The sequence below is a fragment of the Arachis ipaensis genome, chromosome B05 (assembly GCF_000816755.2).
Source record: "Arachis ipaensis cultivar K30076 chromosome B05, Araip1.1, whole genome shotgun sequence".
Lineage (NCBI taxonomy): Eukaryota > Viridiplantae > Streptophyta > Magnoliopsida > Fabales > Fabaceae > Arachis > Arachis ipaensis.
In genome coordinates, this window is record NC_029789.2 from 77,450,277 (window position 1) to 77,467,649 (window position 17,373).

Below are 17,373 nucleotides of genomic sequence, written 5' to 3' on the forward strand. Positions count from 1 at the left end.
ATTAAATCATTAGAATAATTAAATTAAACATAAAAAATAATTAATTTTATTATAATAAAATAATTAAATTATTTTACAATAAAAACAACAACGAAACCTTGTTCCACTAGGTGGGGTTGACTACATGGATCAAACAACACCATTGAACTTTTTTATGTATCATATCAATAGAGAGACCGTTTACATATAGATCTCAATTGACCAACTGGATGATCTTTCTAGATCTTCCTGTGCCTTTTACCTCTTCTCCATTTTCCATCTCATCAACCCTTCTAACTAGGTGCTTTGTCAGTCTTCTTCTTATATGTCCAAACCACTTAAGACGTCATTCTATCATCTAGATGCTACTCCAACACACACACACACACACACTCTCTCTCTCTCTCTCTCATATTTTTGTTCTTTATTCTATCTAATCGCGTATGACCACTCATCCATCTCAACATCTTCATCTTTGCCACATTGAACTTATGTTCGTGTTCCCCTTTAGCCATCCAACACTCTGTACCATAAAACATAGCTATTTTGACCAACCTGCTTGGATATTATGATTTACATTCTGTTCAATCTTTCTATTGTCCTGTATGATGCACCCAAGATACTTAAAACTTTTAACTTTTTGTAAGATGTTTTCTCCAAACTTCACCTCTGTATTAGGATTTTTCCTTCGGCAGCCGAACTTATATTCCATCTTACTACGGCTTATGCGCAGACCATACACTTTTAGAGCTTTTCTCCATAAATTCAACTTCTTATTTAGGTCTTCTCTTGACTCTCCCATAAGGATGATATTATCCGCAAAAAATATGCACCACGACACAGGCTCTTGGATATACTATGCGAGTACTTCTAATATTAATGTGAAAAGGTATGAATTTAAAGATAATCCCTATACCAATTAAAATAAAATCTTTTTACAAATTTTAAGTAATATTTTAATACGGTGGTTAGTTTTTTTGTATTAACGTACATATTATCTGTATTGAGTGGTTTCTTAACTCATAAAATATAATTAAGAAAATTTTTATATGGTCAATATTTTTTGTTATATTTATCTTACATTTGAATCAATATTAGTTATTTATTTTTGTTTTACATTAAAAATATTGGCCTTTTAGTCAGGGATTTACACAAAAAAAACTTTAGTCTCTCTAAAATTTTAAGAAATTATACTTTAGTCTTTCAATTAAGCCCTATACTCTTTTCCTTCTAATTTGGTCCTGCACCAAGTTTTTTTTTCAATTAAGTTCTTTTTGGCAGTAATTGGTTTAATTGTATTGGGACCCAATTAAAAAAAAATTGGTTCAAGGACCCAAATAAAAGGAAAAAAAAAGTATAAGACCCAATTAAAAAAAATTGTTGCAAGGACTCAATTAAAAGGAAAAAAAGTATAGCTACCTAATTAAAAATTTTGTGAAACTACAGGACCAACAGAGTAATTAAACCTATTTTTTACTGTAAGATTGGTTTATATCTCAATTATTAAGCTTACTAATATTTTTTACTTAACCAATTTAATATCATATACTCAAGTTTTTGTACTTTTTAAATTAGTTTTTATATGCTCATCTTTATAACTATTTTAAAAAGAAATTATTTGTTCTTTTATTATCTAGCATATTAATAAAAACTTACATAATTATGTTTTAGTAATCACATTATGTACCTTAAACGTTTTTTTTTTGTAAAAAATACTCATTTTTCTTCTAAATTTATATTGTTAAAAGAAAAACATTTCCTTACTTTGTTATCATATTTTATTTCAACTATCATTTTATTTTTATATTTATATCTTGTATTCTATAAGGATATTGTTTTTTTACAATAATTAATAGTTTATGATTTGTTTTAGATTTTTTAAAATTTGTGAAAGAACTAATTTTAATTAATAAGATATGTGATAACTTTTTAACTAAACACACCATAAATTATTGATTTTTTTGTAATTTTATAATGTTCTATTAATATTATTGTGTCTCTATGTCAAAAATAAAATTATGAGAAAGAATTTATAAGATTAGTTTTTCTTTATATATTGATAAACCTTTGCAAAAATCAACTCAATAACTACATACTATACTTAAACTATTTTTATGTAATGAAAAATATAATTAAAAAAGTTCATTTGAATAGTGTAAGAGTTTTCCAATGAGTATTTTGGAGTTTCTATCCTATATGACAGTGTTTAAATAGTATACACCGTTAGTGCAGGTTGATGGCAGATACCTTTACAGAAAATATAAAAGTGCATTTTTAGTTGCAGTTAAATAAAATGAGAATCGAAACATTATGCCGATTGCTTTTGCCATTTTGGAGGGTGACACAACAAATATACAAGACTTTTTTCTTAGTAATTTACAAAGATATATTGTTACTTGAGATGACCTGGGTATTATTTTTGACCGCCATAATTCCATCTAGGTAGTAGTAGATCGTAATAACGGTTCATGGGCACCACCATGAACATGGCACATATTTTGCATCAGGCACATTGGATCCAACTTCTTAAAGAGAAAATTTTCAATGTGAAAGAAGCATAGTTGTTAACTGGTTTGACAGGCATAATGAGGTGTTTAAGGTTCGTGAAATGTGTGATGGTTTCATATACAATGTTAATTTTGTGCATCAAGTTTGTGATTGTGGTCATTTCCAAGTCGAGCAACTTCCATGTTTCCACGTACTTACATATTATGCCAACCAGCATCTTGATTGAAAAGTATATGTACATGACATGTACAAGGTGTCAGAAATTTGCAAGGTTTACACAGTAGAATTTGTACCAATGAGTGACCCGGATACGTGGCCAAGACATGATGATCCAAAGGTCATTGCCAATTGCATATTGCAATGCACAACTAAAGGACGATCAAATTCAACCCGCTACTTGAATGAAATGAATTCGCGAGATATTTGTGCTTCTCGCCAGTGTACTCTCTAGGATAAGAGGGTCACAGCCATAATCGATGTCCTCAGCATGCTGGTCCAAGTTTTCGTGGAGGTCAATAGGGTTAGTAGTGTATTTTTTACTTTTTTATGTATTTATGCATGTGCAATCTTTTATGTATGCATTTTTTCTTTATGCTAAATATTCTTAACAGAAAAGTAGTAGAAAATAATTGTTACAATACAAAGAAAAAAATACAAGACATAACAAAAAAAAATAGGAAAAAAACTCAACGTAAAAGGAAAATAAATACTAGATATAACCAAAAATTAAATAGAAAAATCCAACAGTTTATTTCTTTTCCAATTTGTCCCCCACAAACTTCTTCCCTTTCTTCAATCAAAATGATAGAGTGCATTTCTTCGATGGAGCGATCTCTGTCCATAGAAAATATGGATGACCTTCAGAAGCACCTATATCTTGGCCACTCACTCCATCACCCTTACAGATCTCAAAAGTACCCATAATCCTGGATACTTGATCTACCGCCCTCAAATCCTAGAAGCGCTGATATCCTGAGCGCTTGCTCTACCATCGCCATAAATCCCAGCAGCAATGATGTTGATGAGCGGAAATTGAAGTTCACGGATACTGATAAGTGCACTGGATCATTCAAGTAATACCACGGTGAGTGGATATTATTTTCCAAAAGACTAACGCTGAGCAAGCAATTAACAAATTAAATAACTAATTAGCTTAAAAGAACCTGTATTGATAAGAGCAAGATTGTGACTTGCTGAGAGCTTGAGAACCTTGAGTGCGTGAATGCTTAAATGCTTACAAATAGAAAGCTTTGAATGTTTATTTGAGAGAAAGATAAGGTACTACTTACTAACCTCAATTTCAAATTCAAAAAAATAATTCAATTCAAATTCTAAACGAACCAAATCCCTTATATTTCTAGAAAGAATTAATAACTAATCTTCTAGAGTCTTCAATGTTCTGGATGTGATTAAAACTTCTAATGATGTGGATAATTAAGTTTGGACCTTAATTGTTGAATCCTGAGATTTATAATTGCATTTTGTATTAGATGAATTTAGGTCAAAGCCCAAAAACAACTTCCAAAAATGACAATATGTGGGGCGTGGGCTAGGATGCAAGGAGGAACGCTCGACGGGAGCAAAGAGGAAGCCAAGCCCGCCAGGCATGTGAGGAGGCCGTTGGGCGTAGGACAGGGCCGCCGGACGTGTGAGGGGGCTGTCGGGCATGCTGCCTTCATGATGGGGGCCCCGTCAGGCGTGGAGTCCATCCGCTGGGCGTGCTTGCTTGCACCATTTCCTTGTTCGTTGAGGGCACGCTACTGTTTCTTAGGCCACACTTTTGTTTTTGAATTTTTCTTTTGATTCTTAATTGTTTTTGAACTAAGAACTCCTGAAAACACAAAAACATAATCCCAGCTCCAAATATTTGATTATTTATTTAGTTCTATTAGAAAACATAAGAAATTTGATTAAATCCTAAGAAAATAAATGAAATGAACTTAAAAAAATCGCCTTAAGATGACGTGTCATCACAATACCAAACTTAAAAGTTTTCTTGTCTTCAAGCATAAGGAAAGATAAATGGAGTTTAGCTTAATGAAAAACATTTGAAATTTGCTTTTAAGATTGAAAACAAAAGTAGGATTTGTGATAATCCTTGTTGTTACATTTGGCTTCTCTTATCTTTCATGAATCTTGCATACTTAGGATTTAAGAAATTTCAAAACTGAATTTCAAATTATATTATGAGAATTCTTTTTGAATTTATATGACTTGAAGGCATTTTACTTCTTATTTGGATTAGGGGAAATATTTTTTGTGGGTTTTTGACTCTTAGTGCTTTGTCACAAGGCAGCTCTTAACGGACTTTCAATCGATAATCCCTAGCCAATTGGCCCAAGTTACTAGGTGATAAAGCACCTCTCGGATCTAATTATCAAAGCCTCTCTTTGACACAATCAAATCACAAGCACATATGGTTTTGACCCAGACATCGATACCTAGAGCCTCTTTGGGCTTCTTAATGTTTTGTCTTAAGGCAACTCTTTAAGCGGACTTTCAAACAATAATCCCGGTTCAGTTGGCCTCAGTTATCCGGTGATAAAGCACCCCTCAGATTTACTAGCCCAAGTCTATCCTTAAAACAAAAATATCACAGGCACATAACTGGCAAACACATCACAAGCAAACAAAAGCATCATTAGGATGTGCATCATGCATGGCCATGCAGAGATAGTTGAGCTTGTTTTACATTTTTTGGTAACATTGTTCCGAATCTCATTGAAACTTTTGAAACTCTCTGTAGAACTGTTGAAAATCAACTTCTTGGGTTTGAGAATGACTTGGCCTTACTTGAGATTCTGTTCATACTTATCCCAGAGTCATAATAATCATCCCCTAAGTTTTGAGATTCAAGGGAGATGCGGCAAACTCTTCTAACATTCTTGGAACCATAATCAATATTCTTTCTTTGTACATAGCCAATTGCTTAGGGAGAATAGCCAAAATTTTCCACTTTTTTCTTGCTATCTCACTTGAGATTTCCAAATACTCTCCGAATTTCAGATCAAACTTGACTTCAAGGTTGATTCCTTTATTTATCCACCATTGGTTATAATGTTCTTCATGCAATGAGGAACGAAACCGATGATTATCATATGAGGGGGGTGGTTGTCTCTTTCCCATTTTTTATTTGAATAAAGACATGATAGCTCAAGCCAAAGAAGCTGACACCAAGATCAATGTTTTGGATTTGGTTGTGAATGAGATTGGAAAAAAGAGGGTATCATTTAATGTGTGAAGTGGGCTATGACTTGTGCACGTATTTGATGAACAAAAACTAATGCTCACGGATACCGGCAAGTGCACCGGATCGTTCAGGTAATACCACGGTGAGTAGATATCATTTCCACAAGGATTAAAGGATTGAGCACGTAAATATCGAATTAAATCACTAATTAGATCAAATAGAAATTAGAATTTAGTGATTGTTTAAAACCCTAGAATGCTTGAGTGTTAGAGTGTTGAATGCTAAATGTCTCAGAGGCAATAATTGTTGAATTGGAAGAAATCAATGATGGAGAGTGTCTAGGGTTTCGAAGATATTTATGTTCTTAGGAGAATCAAACTTTGTTAACCTAATTCTAAAGTTTGCAAATCTTTGTTCACGACGAATCTTAAGTAACCGATTTCCAATGTCTCGGCTCCTCAGTTTTTCTTCAATTAACCAACCGCCAATATCTTGGTCAATCGATTAGTTAAAAAGTTTAAGTGCAAAACCTGATTCAGTTCCTCATAAGATTCAAAAATAGTCCTTAGGTCAGATTATATATCACGTATCCAAGCTAGTCTTATCCAATTGAATCTTATGCGGGAATACAATTTCAAGAATGGTCCTAATCCGAATTATATGTCACGTATTCAAAACTAGGGTAATTGAAAATCATGTATATTGTGTCGCACACTTTAAAAACCACTATGTCTAGTCGATTCAGAAATCCATGTGAAAGAGTTTTCAAGCACGATTTGAAAATCAGTCCTGTCAAACCAGTAAACGAATCTAAAATCGGATTAGCACACCTGTCGATGCTACTGATCCTTTAGTGATGAAGAATGAAATACTCAATCATGAAACAGATTAATACAAAGCTTTAAAACAAAAGAAATTTTAGATTATTAAACTATTGAAATATAAACAGAGCTCCTAACCCTTAGAGAAATGTTTAATGACTCATGGAGAATTCAGAAATCAATGATGAAAGTGTTAGGAAGGAACTAGGTGTCCCTTGTTGTGAATCCGATTCACTTATTTATACCTAGGGTTCTAATTCAAAATTAAAAACCTAATCTTATCTTAATTAGAGTGTGGCATGCCTCCCATGCTCATGGCACGCCTCAGTTTTTTCATATTTAAAGGGCGTGGCACGCCTATATTCTTAAAGTAGATTCGTGCATACGCACAACAAGGCACATTTAGAACTTCTGCATACGCACACCATGAGATTCCTTCTCTGATTAGAGCGTGTGCACCTATGTGTGCGTATGCACACCTTCTACTTCCCTGAAAGTCTCTGTTGTGTTTCTCTTTGATCATCATCTCTTTGATACTTGATTTTTATCTATTTAAATCCTGTATTTCCTTGAAAACACTTAGCAAACACCTTAGTAGGAAAAGATACTTAAAAGTAATGAGATTATAAGATAAAACTATAATTAAAACTAGGAAAACATGAATTAAAAGCAAGAAAAACAACTAAAGATGCAAACTGTCACAATACCAAATTTAAAACTTTGCTTATCGTCAAGCAAAAAGAAAAGAAAAGAATCGAATTAATAAAGAAAAATTGAATCTCTTTAAAGCTCATGTCCATGTTGATAGTGGTGTTTACTAACCTTGGGATCATAGACGGATTCTTTCCTTTCTTCTTTCTTGATGAATATTGAAATCTTGGGAGTGAAGAACTTTTAAGAACTAAGACTCAGATGATATTATGAAATCCTTCTTTTCTTTGTTTTTTATTCATCTTTGAATATTTTAGTTCTTCTTTTTAACCGAGAAAGAATATTAAAGTTGTCAACTCTTAGTGCTTCGTCTCAAGGCAACTTTCGATAGTGGACTTTCGATCGATAATTCTAAACCAATTGGTTCAAGTTACCAGGTGATAAGGCACCTTTTCGATCTAATTACCTGAGCCTGTCCTTGACATAGTTGCACCACAAGCATATAGCTAAAGACTTGAATTCCCAGACATCGATGTCTAGAGCCTCTTTGAACTTCTAAATGTTTTTTCTCAAGGTGGCTCTTGATTATGGGATTTTCGATTGATAATCTCGAGCTAGTTGGCCCAAGTTACCGGGTGATGAAGCATCCCTCAGATCTAATCAACCAAGCCTTTTCTTCGACAATCAATACCACAGACACATAACGGTGCTCTTTATCTATTGATGTTCAGAGATTTACAACTTTGATTTTCTTTTGATCTTTTCATTGATGTTTCTCCTCTCCTTTTTTTTCTTTTTTTTTTTTCAATTCAAGGATCTTTTTGTTTATTTGGAGATCTCATAAGACTTCTCTAAATCTCCATTCAAGAAGAATCATTCTTCCCTTTCATTCAAGACCATTCACTTGTCACCACCTTACTTGAAATATGATCACAAGTTCATGCACCACCGCTTTTCATATGAGAACTTTATTTAATAGATTCAATTTTCCTTCATTAAGTAATTGATGACAAGTCATCTTAGGCTAGTTTCACAAGCCTTTTTCATTCAATTTTACTTAGTTTTCATGTATTTCTTAGGCAATAAGTAAGTAATCGGATTGGAATTTCATGCATCCCCTGATTCAATTAAACATGGTTGTTTATGTGCTTCTCCAAAAGATTTTATGCAAATTTTACTTGATGATATGTATGGTGCAAAAACCTTATGATTATAGCAAACTTTAATGCAATTGTTTGACTGATATTTGGTGGAAAAGAAGCAGGGGAAAGGCAGAGCTTTGATGTATTACTATTTTGCTTTGACAGGAAGAAGAGCATAACGCTATGCTCACTTAAGCTGAAGAATGCTACGTTCCCCTGGAGCATGACCCTTGGCACAATGCTCCCTGTCAAAGAGCGCTACATTCTTTACCAAGAAAGTTTTGCTAGCGACGCATACGCGTGGGTGACGCGTGATGCACCTCAAAAGACTATGTTGGAATAGACTTTATCAATAAAATCCCGTTGCAAGTATAGCTCTTCCCAACAACAATCCTCGAGTATCAAATTTAGAAAGGATTTGGTTGTCACAAGTTCAACCCCAATAAAAGTAACCGAAGTATTCAAACCTCAGGTCATCTCACAAAGAATGGGCAAATATATTTTCAACATTGGTTAGAAATCTAGGGTTGCAAGTCATGAGCAAGAAATTAAACTAGGAATCTTAACAAGCAAGTAATCTTGGAATGCAAGAAACTAATGCAAATAATTAGAACAAAATGTGAATAATTCCAAACTCATCAAATAACAGCCAATTAAATTCTATTCTAACTAAACAAGTAACTATAACTAAGACAAAGCAATCAAGATTTTTGGGTTTTCAAATATGAATGATAAAAGTAACTCTTGGCTAGGCATGGGAATTGAGGTCACTATCCTTGTCTAATAACCATATCTTGACAATTATGAGGAACCAAACTCATTAAGTCTACTTCTATACTTGAAGTATGTTAAATGGTTTGGTCAACATCAACCCATAAGGTCCAACCTCACTACTAATTAACCTAGTAGTAGGCTAGTGTCAATGGCTATCAAATTGACCACTAAGGGTTCCCAAATCATCAAATCCATTAGACCCAATGACTCAAGCTTACCCAATTCCCTTAGCCTAAGCCAAGAGTAAAGAGAACTACTCCATAATCAAAGGAAATATTTCATCAAACACATGGTAAGCATTAATAAAAGATCTAATTAAATTGTAATTAAATTGAAACTAAAAAGTACCCACTAACAATTATCAACATACAATCATTCAAATAACACAATTGATCATGGAAACCATAAATGCAACAATAACAAATCAAGATCTACAAGATTTATGGAATGGGTGTAAAATGACAAACAACAAGGAAACATAAAACTAACACAAGATCTAAGCAAAATTATACTAGAGAATTCAAATTAAACAATTAAAACTAATAATTAACAAGATCCAATTCATAATTCAACAAGGGAAGATCAAATCAAAGCTAGATCTAGAGAGGAACAAAGGTTTCGCTCTCTAGAAGAACAAAGAACCAAAAACTAGCTAAAATTATGTCTAAGTGTAAAATGATTGATCCCTCCTTTTCCCCTAGAATCCTTGGGCCTTTTCCATGAAGAAACAGCTTGAATTTGGGCCTGATGAGCCTCAGAAATCGCCAGGCATGATTTCCTTTAATGAGGTCACGTGAGCTTCCTCCGCGTGCGTGCCATGCGTGCGTGCGCGCCGATTGCTTTTGAGATCCATGCGTGCGCGCCATGTGCGCGTGCGCGTCGGTGGGAATTCTCTGATCTGCACGGATGCGTTCATCCTTGCGCGCCGCTTCCATCTTTCCTCATGCACGCGTGCGCGTGCGCGCCCTTTGCGAAGTTCCCAAAATCCAAATCTTCATGTCCCTTCCTCTTGTGCATGCTTTCTTTCTCTCTTCTAGGCCATTCTTGCCCTATAAATCCTGAAATCACTTAACAAATACATCACAGCATCGAATGGCAATAAAAGAGGATTAAAATATAGCAATTCTAAGGCAAAATAAGCATGTTTTTCATCATGAAGCAAAATCAGGAAGAGAACACAAAACCATGCACTTCTTGTGAATAAGTGTGAGAAATGTTGACAAAAACCCCCAAATTAAGTACAAAATAAACCACAAAATTGGGGTTTATCAAATCTTCCCACACATAAACCAAGCGTGTCCTCATGCTTAAAATAAAAAGACCAAAGATCATGGTAAGAAAGGGTTTATGCAATGCAATTTTTCTAAATGAATGCATGCAACTAATGTAAAATCATCTATCTACTCGGTCAAGAGTAAATCTATCCTCCAAGAACACATATGAGCATACGGGGTGAAAATGCTATGTAGTTCATGAATCCTACCAATTTGAACATCAACATGAAGTGCATATAACTTGCTAGATGAACGCTTGTGAAAGCCGGGAACAAGGAGTTGTGCATCGAACCCTCACCGGAAGTGTATCCGCTCTATTCGCTCGAGTGTATTGGGTTCGTCACTCAATCCTCTCCTAATCATGTTTTCCAAGATTTGTCTTTTATCTAACAATCAACAATTACTTAATGCATGCTTACAAGTATCATGAGGTCTTCTTCATGGGTTGTAATGGGGCTAGGGTGAAGGTAGTGATGTATATGATCAAGTGAGCTTAAAATTTGAGTCCTTGATTAACCTAAGATCCCACTAGACACATAGGACAACCTATTACAATTATAATACAATACCTAGCTACCCATGGGTTTCACTTTTTGCATACTCATGCATTCTTTCCAATTCACATTCCATATGCATTGTTATTATCACTTTGTCTTGGGACATTTTTGTCCCCTTTCATTGCTTTCTCTTTTTTTTTTATTTTTTTTTGTTTCTTCTATTTTTCTGTTTCTTTTTCTTACGTTCTCATATATACACATACAATTTCTTTTTCTTTTTGGTCCCCTCTTTCTTGGGGTTTCATGTATAAAAGTTCCAACGCACATGGCTCAATCATTCAATACATAAGTATGTTCCTACTTTCCAAAATTTCCAATTACAATTACAATACACCTATTTATATCTATCCAAATTTCCCAAGTACACCCTCCCAATTAATTGATACACACCTCCACTTACCTAAGCTAATCAAGGATCCAAATTTAGGGACAATCATTGTTTTTTGCTTAGGATTGTTGATGTGCTCTTTTTAAGAACAAAGAGGGTTTACCATAGGCTCAAAGTTGGTTAGCAATGGTAGATAAAAGGGTTAAGGCCGTTCAGAAAAAGTGACTATTGAAATGATGGCCTCAATCATGTAAATGCATTCATATACAAAGTAATGGACATATAGAATTAGACAAAGCAAGGATTACAATCATAGAGAGAGAATAATGCACACAAGAATGGGAATTAATGGTTAGAAGATATAACCACACAATAGGCTCAAAACTTACATGCTTGTGTTCTTAGCTCAATCACTATGTTCCAAAATACATTCTTAAAGCAAGTTTTTCGCAAATTTTTTTTATCAAAATTGGGTAGGGTACCCCAAAACACAGTTTCTTAGGGAAGAAGTCATTATTTTGACCAAGCAACTCTATAGAAACTAACTATCATACAAGGAGTATTTACAAGCAAAACTAACTACACATGCAATGTACTAACTACTAAGCAAAAGATAAATTCATGTGTATTGAAAGGAAGAGATTATTACCTGTGGAGATCAGTCGAACGACCTCCCCACACTTTGAATTTAGCACGGTCCTCTGTGCTACCAACAATGCGCAAAGGACGGTCGGGACCGAAACCTTCACTATCCCCTCCATCAGAGCTCCCATCACTTGGGTTTGAGGTGGATGTGAATATTTCGGGTTCCTTCATGCTAGGGGTAACACAACGCAGAAGCTTCTTGATATAAGTGTATCGGCGTTGGTTGCGCTGCTCATATCTATCAATCTTCCAGTGTAGATCTTCTATCCTTTGATGTATGGGTCTTTGTCGTGGTGGTGACGATGAGGTAGAAGGGATAGTAGATGGAAGGGCTATGTCAAGGCTTGGGTTGTTCAATGGAAGATGTAAGTATTTTCCAGTTGGGACCACATCGCCCTTAGCCGGGATTATAGCCTTCGTATCCATGTCTTCCCAAGGAACACCCGCAGCAGCAACTAAATCAGATACCAATGCTGGAAATGACAAATTACCACGGCCGTGGACTTGTCCCATCGCTTGCTTGACAAGAAGTGGAATGTTCACCGGTCTTTCTGTGAGAATACACCAAACAAGCAAAGCAAGATCTGCTGTGAAGGACGACTTGTAGGTGCTAAGTAGCACATAGTGGGATAGGATCTGGGCCCAAGCTCTAGCTTCTATAGTGAGAAAGCGAGCGTCAATGCACTCGGGTCTCATCTTGAATCGACCATGGGTCCAAAATGCCTCTAGTTCAGTAATGACTCGGAGAATAGCCTCTTCTAAAACTGAGACTTGCTTCAGGTGCACGTATACCGATTGAAGAGAGGGAAGATGGTAGTTAGTGTAGAACTCGACCACCCATGAGAGGTTGAGCTCTTGTGATTTTCTCAGAAGAAACTCCCATCCTCGCCGTTCAATGCGGGGTAGAATACAAGGAGCAACCTTGTCCGGCGGAGCAAGTAGATGCTCAGCATGGTAATTCCTCTCAACCATGGTGGGGAACATAAGTTCACATAAGCGGTTAGGAAACTTTGAAGAATCCTTTGCCGGTTTGCTCTTCTCGTTCTCATCAATAGGAGCGGGTGTCTTCGCCTTCTTAGATAGCGGTTTAGCTTCTAATGAAGAGTGCACCTTAGAGTTTGACCTTTGGGGTGCCCTCTTTGGGGCTGGTTTCCTTGAAGCTTTCTCCTTGCCTTTCTTGGTGGCCATCCTGAAAAAGGAAGGGAAAAAGGAAAGCATTAAACCCAAAGAATCATCCCAACAAAAATATGCAAGCGAAAGATATTGCCCATAAGAAACAATGCAACAAAGTAATCATAGAAACATGGGTCACAACACTTGGCATGGGATGCAAGAGGGAATGAAGCATGCAAAACGGCATGAGAAGAGTAATCTCAAGCATCCATAACAACAAGCAAGTCATGTTCAACGAGTATCTAATTGGCAAGTAATAAGCAAAGTGGACTCAATGCATTTAGACGACAACAAGTGAGTGAGGAGAAAGCACCAAATTGAAAATACATGAATGAAATAAACCAAAATGGCATATGTGCATTTCCTCAAACACGTGGTGTGCAATTATCAAGCAATGAGAAATTATGAGATACTCAACTAATTTGAATCCCAAAATGAAATATCAATCATCACATAACATCATTCACATGACAAAGACAATGAGAGACAACAAGAAGATCTATCAAAGCAAATTAAAACTCAAATTTAACATTCATGGAAGAACAAGAAAAAAATAAACAAATAAAAAGCAAGTAATGTAATCATGTAACTAAAGTAGAAAATAAGTAAACAAACAAGTAAAATCTAACTAGAAGAAGAGATTATGCAATGAAAGTAATAGATGAGGTATGGAAGAAGTAGAACCTTGAGAAGGAAAAAAGAAGAAAGTGAGGTTCTCTTCTTGTGAGAATGAGAAGGAGAGAAGAAGTGTAGAGCCACCGGAAGCGGTGGTGGTCGCCGGTAAGTAACCGGAGATGGTGATGGTGGATTGGGGAAGAAGAAGAGAAGAAAGAGAGGTGATGGAGTAGGAAGAAGAAGAAAGAAATAAGAAAGAAAGTGGGATAGAAGCAGGGCGCGTAGCTTTAAAACTGATTTGCGCGACTGTCGCGCGCGCGCACAGTGCGCTAGCGCATCGGTGAGGGTCGGACAAGGGACGCGCACGCGTCAATGGCGCTGATGCGCGTGTGTAGCTGTGCCCCTGGCACAGGATTGGCACATAGTTGGACTAAGTCTCGGGTACTGTGTACCAGAGTTAGCATTCAGTGCAGGCGTGCGGATGCACACAGTGCGCTGACGCGTGCCTGAGTGGATTGGCAACCGGTGCGGACGCGTCGGTATGGGCACAGGTGAGGCACAAGTGTGGCATAACTCTCTGGTTTTTGTACCAGGGAGTTTGGGTAGCACCATCGGCTCGCGCGCGCACAGTGCGTTTGCGCGTCGATGGTTAAATTACAAAGGGCGCACAGGCGGCACGTACGCGGACGCGTGAGTGCTTGGCGCGAGATGGGCACAAAGTCGACATGACTCTCGGATTTTTGGCCCAGGAGTATGAAATCCACCACCGGCGCGCGCGCACACGGTGCGCTGGCGCATCGGTGCCCTTTTTACCCCTTTTTTTTCATACAACATAGGGAAAGCTATTCTACACATTCTTTGCAGGTGGTTAGGCTAGTAGGCAAGAAAACACTTATAAATTCATGCAACAAGACAAAGCATTTCCTCTAATTTCAATAATTCATCCTTACCAAAATGATGAAAACTATATGAACATCATATCTATCCAACAAGAGCAATAAATCTAGCAATCCTATGCAATTAACAACATCAAGAAGTCATAAAAGTCACAAGAATCTAAAGCTAAAAACAAGATGGTATACACAAGGAAGATCTTACCACGGTGGGGTGCCTCCCACCAAGCACTTTTCTTTAACGTCCTTAAGTTGGACGCTCGGTCGCTTAAGCTTCTCCTTCCTTAGATGCATCCGCCAATAGGAACACCTCTAGCTCTTTTGGGAGCTTGTAGCCATGATACTTCTTCACTCTATGTCCATTCAGCTTGAAGGTTGCTTCACTTTTGGGATTAAACAACTCCACCACTCCGTAGGACTTTATCTCCTTCACCTTGAAGGGTCCTTCCCATCTAGAACGGAGCTTGCCAGGCATAAATCTAAGCCTCGAGTTGTAGAGGAGAACCTCATCACCTTCTTGGAAATCCTTCTTCTGGATGTGATGGTCATGAAATGCCTTAGTCTTTTCCTTGTAAATTCGGGCATTCTCATACGCTTCATTCCTCAAACACTCGAGCTCCTCTAGTTGTAATTTTCTGGCTACTCCCGCCTTGATTGGAACTATGTTGCACTACTTTACCGCCCAATAGGCTCTATGCTCAATTTCCACCGGAAGGTGGCATACCTTACCATAGACGATCCGGAAGGGGCTCATCCCTAACGGGGTCTTATAGGCCGTCCTATACGCCCATAGTGCATCTCCTAACCGGAAGCTCCAATCCTTCCTGTGTGGATTGACCACTTTCTCCAAGATTCTCTTGATCTCCCAGTTGGACACTTCCGCTTGTCCATTGGTTTGCGGGTGATAAACAGTGGCAACCTTATGCAATACTCCATACCGTTTGAGCAGTATCTCTACTTTCCTATTACAAAAGTGGGATCTTTGGTCGCTCACGATTGCTCATGGCGACCCATAACGGTATACAATGTGATTTCTAATAAAAGAAACAACGGTATTGGCATCGTCAAGGCGGGTAGGTATTACTTCTACCCACTTTGACACGTAGTCAACCGCTAATAGAATATATAGATACCCACTTGAGTTGGGAAATGGTCCCATAAAGTCAATGCCCCATACATCAAATATCTCACAGAACAACATAGGTTGCTGAGGCATCTCATCCCTTTGGGACGTGTTTCCCGACTTCTGACACTGATGGCAAGACACACAGAACCGGTTAGCATCCTTGAATAAGGTTGGCCACCAGAATCCACAATCCAACACCTTTTTAGCTATCCTTTGTGGGCCAAAGTGGCCACCACATTCGGGCGAATGGCAAGCTTCAAGAATGGGTTGAATTTCAGATTCCGGCACACATCTTCGAATTACTTGGTCCGCGCCCCTCTTCTACAAATGAGGGTCATCCCAAATGTAGTATTTGAAATCACCCTTCAACTTGTCCCTTTGGTTTTTAGAAAAGTTGGGAGGGAAGATTTTCGCAACCAAGTAGTTCGCCATTGGGGCAAAGTAAGGGAAGCTATCCGACACAACATGCAAACTATCCAATGGGAATGAGTCATTAATTAGAAATGGGTCAAATTTTAAGTTCTCAAGGCGGCTTAAATGATCTGCAACCAAGTTTTGAGACCCGCTTCGGTCCCTAATCTCAATGTCAAATTCTTGCAAAAGTAAGATCCAACGTACGAGTCTAGGCTTTGACTCATTCTTTGTCAACAAGTACTTTAAAGCTACATGATCCGTGTATACCACTATCTTGGACCCTAGCAGATAAGATCTGAATTTATCTAAAGCATGAACAATAGCTAGGAGTTACTTTTCTGTAGTGGTATAGTTGGATTGTGCTGCATCCAGTGTTTTAGAAGAGTAAGCAATGACATAAGGGAGTTTACCATCGCGCTGTGCAAGCGCGGCACCTACAGCATGGTTTGATGCATCGCACATTATCTCGAATGGCAACGTCCAATTGGGGCCTCGCACAACCGGTGCTGTGGTAAGAACTCTCCTTAGCTCTTCAAATGCTTTCACACATGCACTGTCAGACTCGAAATCCACATCTTTTTGGAGTAGGCGCGACAAGGGTAAAGCAATTTTGCTGAAATCTTTGATAAAACGCTTGTAAAATCCTGCATGTCCCAAGAACGAGCGAACCTCCCTCACAGATGAGGGGTGAGGTAAAGTGGTGATAACATCGACATTGGCCGGGTCTACAGAAATGCCTTCACTAGATACCACATGTCCCAACACTATACCTTGCCTTACCATAAAGTGACATTTTTCAAAGTTTAAGACAAGGTTAGTGTTGACACATCTAGCTAGGACCTTGGCCAAGTTCTCTAAGCAACAATCAAATGAAATTCTATAAACACTGAAGTCATCCATAAAGACTTCCAGATAATTCTCCATTAGATCGGAAAAGACACTGGTCATACACTGCTGAAAAGTAGCAGGTGCATTACATAGTCCAAGTGGCATCCTTTTATAGGCAAAGGTGCCAAAAGGGCAAGTGAATGTGGTATTTTCCTGATCTTCAGGAGCAATGTGAATCAGGAAGTAACCAGTGAATCCATCAAGAAAGCAATAATAGGATTTACCCGCCAAACGGTCCAACATCTGATCGATAAAGGGCAAAGGGTAGTGGTCCTTTCTTGTAGCGGCGTTCAATCTCCTATAATCGATGCACACAAGCCACACATTTTGTACTCTCTTGGTGACCACTCCACCATCATCCTTCTTAACCGCAGTAATGCCCAATTTCTTGGGAA